Source organism: Cebus imitator, unplaced genomic scaffold (assembly GCF_001604975.1).
Source record: "Cebus imitator isolate Cc_AM_T3 unplaced genomic scaffold, Cebus_imitator-1.0 Scaffold39, whole genome shotgun sequence".
Classification (NCBI taxonomy): domain Eukaryota; kingdom Metazoa; phylum Chordata; class Mammalia; order Primates; family Cebidae; genus Cebus; species Cebus imitator.
Window position 1 is genome coordinate 8,817,968 of NW_016107354.1, and position 8,118 is coordinate 8,826,085.

Here is an 8,118-nt window from a genome sequence, read left to right on the forward strand (position 1 = left end):
GTGGTTACAGCCAAACCTGAATGTCATCCATCAAATGGATTCTGACTTGCAAACATACTGAAAAAAGCACATTATGATGAATGTCACTTGCTCAGCCAAACCCCATTACAAAAGGCCAGTGGACTGCAAATATAACAGCCTCTAAACCCAAACTGGGCAAACGACCCTCCTGCTTGGAACCTAAACTGAACCAAGTATCTGTCATCTATTGAAATTTCCAGCTGAACTAAAGTGGTTCCCTGCCTCCCTGAACCACCCCCTCCAATGCCTCTTGGCCAAATTTTACTTAGTAAACTAGTTGCAATGGGAATCAAACATATTTTATTCCAGAACAAAACAAGGAGTTTAAAAAATTTCCATTCCTGCATAAACAAAGATTTTATTTCATTGGCATTCTGCCCTTTTGTGAGTCTGGTTATCTTATGGCTCAAATAATACATCATTTGACAAGTTATTACTGCCATGGAAGTGGGCAGGACTACTCCCTTACTTTCAGAGGGCAGACCCTAAAACCAGCTGCGTTGGTCCCTGACACCAGGTTTGGTGTCACTGGTGAGGGTGGTTAATTTCTCATCCTCTCAAATGCCCCCATCCACAGGGAGCTTCACTGCTTCCAGGGCATGTTCAGAGCCACCCTCTCATGCAGTCCCAAAAAATGGCCCTGTGAGCTGGGTGGGCCCAGGATATTATCCTCATTTTAGAGATGAGGACATGGAGACCAAGAGAGGAGGTCTCACACACACATTTGCCCAAGTGATAGAGACAGGACTCATACTTCATTTTTGGGGATTCCAGCTCAGTTTCTCTTACCTCGGTTACTCAAGCATGCCCCCGAGCCTCCAGCTTGCTGCTCAGTGGCACATGTATAATTTGGTTCCCCAAACATCTTCCCCAAGTGAATGTGTGCTCCAAGTTAAACTATTTCATGGAAGGCTGTTTTGTTTTGTGCCAATTCCTCACTTTTCTCCCCTCCAGTGCCAATGCAAGAAAAACCTTGGCTATTTAAAAGTTAGGTTTATTAAAGTGTAATTTACACACATAAAGTACAATTGGATGAGTTCTGAAAAAAGCATACACTCCTGGAATCATCACCAATCTAGATAAAATATTTTCATCACCCCAAAAAATTCCCCTTTGCAGCCCTCCTTCCCTACTCACAGGCACACTGTAGGCAAATGAATATCAGCTACTTAATAAAGTTAATTGTAATGTCTAGTAACTATAACTCGGTTTAAGTAATACAAGAAAGAAATCAGTCATTTAGTCTACTAAACACAAAATATACCTTGCAGCAGTTACTGGGGATGTTTTAAAGCCTTTCTTTACTATTTCAGGGCCTTTTTGCTTTCTTGGTTGTGTCCAACATCCATGGAATTTAAGACATCTTCATCCTTTAAGGGAGTGAAGTCACAAAGAGGGATACTTATACTAGAGAATTTTTTTCACAACCGTAGTCCTCAGGCCCCATCAAACATCTACTGAAACTTCCAAAGCTCTTGTAAAAGACACCCCAGGCTGAAAAGAAATGCAACCTATATAGTCTTATAAAGTCCACAAGACTTTCGGTACATTAGGCTTCCGAAGAGTATTAATTTTTGCTAACTGAAATGACAAAATGATGAAATACGTAGGATTTGTTTTACTCTCCCTGCTTGTTTCTTGAGCACAGTTAGAATAAGAACAAAATAAGCTTGACGGATCCCCCCCAATAACTGGTAACCTACTGTGTTTGAAGTATTTTTGACCTTCACCAGGATGCTCTAGACTAAAAAAACATTTACATGAAATGGTAGCTTTAGTTGAGAATTCAGTAGATACTTGCAACAGTCCTGGTCCAAATGAAAGCACTGCCCTGTGACATTTGACATTCAGGTAACTTTATTTAAATTCAAAAACAATTCTTAAAATTGAATTTACAGTCAAGACCCCTTTATATTGTAAAAATTATAAGATGTATCTCTAAGTAAGGCAAAGTAGTTCAGGTTAACAAGACCAGATTTGACTTTAGACTTTATTCTTTAAACAAATTACAGAGAATACAAAACCATCCAACTATGTGGAAACTGAACAACCTGCTCCTGAATGAATACTGGGTAAATAATGAAATTAAGGCAGAAATAAATAAGTTCGTTGGAATCAATGAGAACAAAGATACAACGTGTCAGAATCTCTGGGACACAGCTAAAGCAGTGTTAAGAGGGAAATTTATAGCACTAAATGCCCATATCAGAAAGTGGGAAAGATCTAAAATTGACACCCTAATATCACAATTAAAAGAACTAGAGAAGCAAGAACAAACAAATTCAAAAGCTGGCAGAAGACAAGAAGTAACTAAGATGAGAGCAGAACTGAAGGAGATAGAGACACAAAAAAACCTTTCAAAAAAATTAATGAATCCAGAAGCTGGTTTTTTGAAAAGATCAACAAAATAGGTAGACCACTAGCCAGACTAATAAAGAAGAAAAGAGAGAAGAATCAAATAGACACAATAAAAAATAATAAAGGGGATATCACCACTGATCCCACATAAATGCAAACTACCATCAGAGAATACTATAAACACATCTATGCAAACAAACTAGAAAATCTAGAAGAAATGGATAAATTTCAGGATACATACCATCTCCCAAGACTAAACCAGGAAAAAGTCAAATCCCTGAATAGACCAATAATAAGTTCTGAAACTGAGGTAGCAATTAATAGCCTACCAACCAAAAAAAGCCCAGGACCAGATGGATTCACAGCCGAATTCTACCAGAGGTACAAAAAGAGGAACTGGTACCATTCTTTCTGAAACTATTCTAAACAATAGAGAAAGAGGGAATCCTCCCTAACTCGTTTTATGAGGCCAGCATCATCCTGATACCAAAACCTGGCAGAGATACAACAAAAGAAAATTTCAAGCCAATATCCCTGATGAACAGTGATGTGAAAATCCTCAATAAAATACTGGCAAACTGAATCCAGCAGCATATCAGAAAGCTTATCCACCACGATCAAGTTGGCTTCATCCCTGGGATGCAAGGCTGGTTCAACGTATGAAATTCAATAAACATAATCCATCACATAAACAGAACCAATGACAAAAACCACATGATTATCTTAATAGATGCAGAAAAGGCCCATAAAATTCAACACCCCTTCATACTGAAAACACTCAATAAATTAGTCATTGATGGAACATATCTCAAAATAATAAGAGCTATTTATGATAAACCCATAAACAATATCACACTGAATGAGCAAAAGCTGGAAGGATTCCCTTTGAAAACTGGCACAAGACAAGGATGCCTTCTCTCACCACTCCTGTTCGATATAGTACTGGAAGTTCTGGCTAGGGCTATCAGGAAAGAGAAAGAAATAAAGTGTATTCAAACAGGAAGAGAAGAAGTCAAATTCTCTGTCTTTGTAGATGACATAATTGTATATTTAGAAAACCCCATTTTCTCAGCCCCAAATCTCCTTAAGCTGATAAGCAACTTCAGCAAAGTCTTAGGATATAAAGTCAATGTGCAAAAATCACAAGCATTCCTATACACCAATAATAGACAGAGAGCCAAATCATGATGAACTCCCATTTATAATTGCTACAAAGAAAATAAAATACCTAGGAATACAACTTATAAGGGAAGTGAAGGACCTTTTCAAGGAGAACTACAAACCACTGCTCAAGGACATAAGAGAGGACACAAGCAAATAGAAAAAAATTCCATGCTCATGGTTAGGAAGAATCAATATCATGAAAATGGCCATACTGCCCAAAGTAATTTATAGATTCAATGTTATCCGTATCAAGCTACCATTGGCTTTCTTCACGGAACTAGAAAAAACGACTTTAACTTTCATATGGAACCAAAAAAGAGTTCATATAACCAAGACAATCCTAAGCAAAAAGAACAAAGCTGAAGGCATCATGCCATCTGATTTCAAACTACACTACAAGGCTACAGCAACCAAAACAGCATGTACTGGGACCAAAACAGATATATAGACTAATAGAATTGAACAGAGGCCTCAGAAACAACACCACACATCTACAACCATCTGATATTCAACAAACCTGACAAAAACAAGCAATGGGGAATAGATTCCCTGCTTAATAAATTATGCTGGGAAAAATGGCTAGCCATATGCAGAAAATTAAAACTGGAACTCTTCTTTACATCTTATATAAAAATTAACTCAAGATGCATTAAAGACTTAAACATAAGACCTAAAACCAAAGAAACCTTAGAAGAAAACCCAGACAATACCCTTCAGGACATAGGCATGAGCAAAGACTTCATGACTAAAACACCAAAAGCAATTGTAACCAAAGCCAAAACTGACAAACAGGATCTAATTACACTAAAGAGCTTCTGCACAGCAAAAGAAACTATCATCAGAGTGAACAGGTAACTTACAGAATGGGAGAAAATCTTTGAAATTTATCCATCTGACCAAGGTCTAATACCCAGAACCTACAAGGAACCTAAACAAATTTCCAAAAATCCCAAACAACCCCGTCAAAAAGTGGTTGAAGGATACGAACAGACACTTCTCAAAAAGAAGACATTTATGTGGCCAACAAACATATGAAGAAAAGCTCATAATCACTGGTCATTAGATAAATGCAAATCAAAACCACAATGAGATACCAGTTAGAATGGCAATCATTAACAAGTCAGGAAACAACAGATGCTGGAGAGGATGTGGAGAAATTGGAATGCTTTTATACTGTTGGTGGGAGTGTAAATTAGTTCAACCATTGTGGAAGACAGTGTGACGATTCCTCAAGGATCTAGAACCAGAAATACCATTTGACCTAGCAATCCCATTACTGAGCATGTACCCAAAGGATTATAAATCATTCTATATAAAGACACATGCACACGTATATTTACTGCAGCAATATTCACAATATCAAAGACTTGGAACCAACCCAAGTCCCCATCAATGATGGACTGGATAAAGAAAATGTGGCACATATACACTAGGGAATACTATGCATCCATAAAAAAGGATGAATTCATGTCCTTTGCGGGGACATGGATGAAGCTGGAACCCCTTACCCTCAGCAAACTAACACAGCAACAGAACACCAAACACCAAACCCCACATGTTGTCACTCATAAGTGGGAATTGAACAATGAGAACACATGGACACAGGGAGAGGAACAACACATACTGGGGCCTGTTGGGGGGTGGGGAGGAAGGGGAGGGAGAGCATTAGGACAAATACCTAATGCATGCGGGTCTTAAAACCTAGATGGCAAGTTGATGGGTGCAGCAAACCACCATGGCTCATGTATACCTGTATAACAAACCTGCACGTTCTGTACATATATCCCAGAACTTACAGTATAATAATAAAAAAATTATAGAGAATAGAGAAAAATAGGTTAAGTGCAGAAAATTATACCTACATATGTACTCAGAAGCATAAATTTGGTGACAGAAAATACTTCAGTATATAAATACATCTCAGAAGCAGTTCTGAAAGGCTTATTTTCTTGAATTTTAAGAATGTCTAAGATCATTCTTCATCCTCAGTATTGGGAGGCAAGTAGTATTTGCTTTAAATGTTTCATACTAGCAATGTTATGCTCTACACAGGGCACATCTGCAGACATACCAAGTGTCACTGTAGAAGAGCATGGAGTGGTTTTGTGAAGAAGTTCAGGTACATCAGTGCAAAAGTTAGCTGAACTGATTCATTCGTCTCTATGGTAACAGCTTCCTCCTCTTTATCAACATTACTTATTTGTGACAATTTAATGTTTCCATTTGCAAGTCCTCCAGTTGCAGAAAATTTCACTCCATCTTTTGCACAGGAAATTACAGCAGTATCTCCAATATGACTGAGATCTCGACATATGCATGCAAATTCACCAGCAGCCATCTTTACTACATAGCTGTACTCATGTTCTGGAATTCCAAGCTGTTCAACATCCAAATCCATTAGCTTCATTCTATAGTCTGAAACTTTCTCCTGATTTAGTGCTTCAAGTGCTAGTGCTAAGGTGTCTGCATTATCTTCAGCCCCAAATGTCATGACATCTTTACTGCCAGCACAGTTTAGTGTTTTGAACATACTTGTGAGGTTCATGGCTATGGCCAGGTTGCAGTTGCAGCAGCATATGTTGAAGCCCTTTGAGTGCTGGGTGAGCTGCCCCAAGGAGATGCAGGATGAGTCCATGCTGTACACATTCAGCTGCTTGAGCTAATGTCCCAGCAGGCCTCACTGATGAGGTCCTTGAGGGCCTCCAACATATTCTTCAGGGTGGAGCCCTGGACCAGGCTTACCTTGAACATGGTGGAGTCACAGTGACATGACTACAGGCAGGTGCGATGGAAGAAGGTATAGCCAGTTAGGGCTTTGTGAAGTTCAGAGCAAGTGAGCAAATGCAGTGGGAAGAGGCTGAGACCCAGAAAGATGATAAGTCCACTATGCCTGCAACTGTTTAATCAAGCCTTGTTTTTTTTAATGAAGTGCTGGTGCGAGTTCAGGGGCATGACTGGTAGAATTCACAGATTGCTATCCTCAGAATACCTTCCTGGCAGAAGCCCGGGAGTCATGCTGGGATCCATACCTGCCCCACCTCCTGCCCCTGCAGTTTCTGCTGGCATCACTGGGGACAGTGGAGACTTGTCCATTACTCTGGCAGGGATTGGACATGCCTCCAGTGGGTTGTCACTCCAGAAAGCAGAGAGCAAAGGGAGCCTCTGGCTAGGCTGTCACTAGCCCCTGAGTGGGTGCTTCATGCCCAGGGATTGGCAGGTGAGTTACTGAAGCCCCAGGCTGATGGCAGCCAAGTTCCTTGAAGCCTTTACCTTGCATGTTGCTGAGTGGCACTATTGTAGTCATGAGAGGAGGGCCAGAGAGGCATGAAGGCTGTCTGCCCCCAAGCTTTTTCCTGGGAGGCCTGCAGGTACCTAAAGTGTCAGAAAGGCCATTAGTGCTTCCTCCCCAGGTGTCCCCAGTGATCTGAGAGATGATCTTAGGAGTCAGTTGGAGGAATATTGGGTTTTAAATGTAATAGTCATGCATTTTAATGTCTCTTCTATTTATGGCAAGTCATATAGGTTTTCAATTAATGGTCCTAATGGTCTTTTAAAATGATGTTAAAAAAAGTGAATCTATTTAAAGAAAATTGTTCAGGGAAGCAGCATAGCATAATAGTTAAGAGAATGGACTCTGAAGACAGATGCATGGTCAGACTCCCAGCACCACACTTACCAGCTGTGAGACAGTGGGTGAGTTCTTCACTCTGCTGTGGTTTCCTTATCTTTAAGGAACAACGGTAGTACCCACTTCATGAGTTCGTTCATGTAAGCACTTACGACATGCCCCAGCTCACACTAAGCATCACATAGGTAACGTAAATAAAGCAGTGAATCAAGGTGGTAGGGAAGCATAGGGCAAAAGTAATGAGGAAGGGTCTATGGCAAGAGAAGGTTGTAGGAATGTTTGTCTTCTGCAGTCCTTGCTGTGACAGTTGGGGGCCCAGGGAGCAGAAGGGTTGTATCCAAGGTCATAAACTGACATAGTATGGCAGGGCAGAAGGAAATCCCTGCTCACGTGATTCACTGTCTACTATAGGGCTGGAGAGGGGGCCACCTCTATCGAGAAAGGCAATTTGTCCCATGGACCACTCAAAATGGCAAACATAGTCTTCAAGACAGTTGACACACACATCACCTTGGAGGCACCCTTGCCATCACTGACCTCTCAGGTGGATGCAGCTCCCCATAGCTCCACACTTGCTGATGAGAGGACCACAGCCATAAAGCAGTCTTCCAGGGTCTGTCCCAGGTAGATTTCAGGCCTCCATATACCAGGGCCAGGTCACAGAGGTCATGGCTGGAGCCTTAGGACCTACCACAGAGCTGGCCCAGAGAAGCCTCTGAAGGAAGGTTTGATGACTCACTGAATGAACAAAAGGATAAGCAAATGCTCTTTCATCATTTCCATTACATGGATCAGCTGATCAGCTAAGCAGAGGATAGGTATATGACCAAGGGCCCCTTTGGTGCAGTGTGTGTGTGTTGTTGTGTCTGTGGGTGAGGCTGTTGAGGTATGTGTCTGCAGAAGGTGCTAGCATAGTGCTGGGTGTGTCACACACTAGTCCATGCCCT

The 8,118-nt window shown here is 40.8% G+C and overlaps 1 pseudogene; it reads right to left on the minus strand.

The window, feature by feature from the left end:
- Positions 1-5,515: 5,515 nt before the first annotated feature.
- Positions 5,516-6,294, minus strand: LOC108302198 (annotated as a pseudogene).
- Between the last annotated feature and the right edge of the window lie 1,824 nt (positions 6,295-8,118).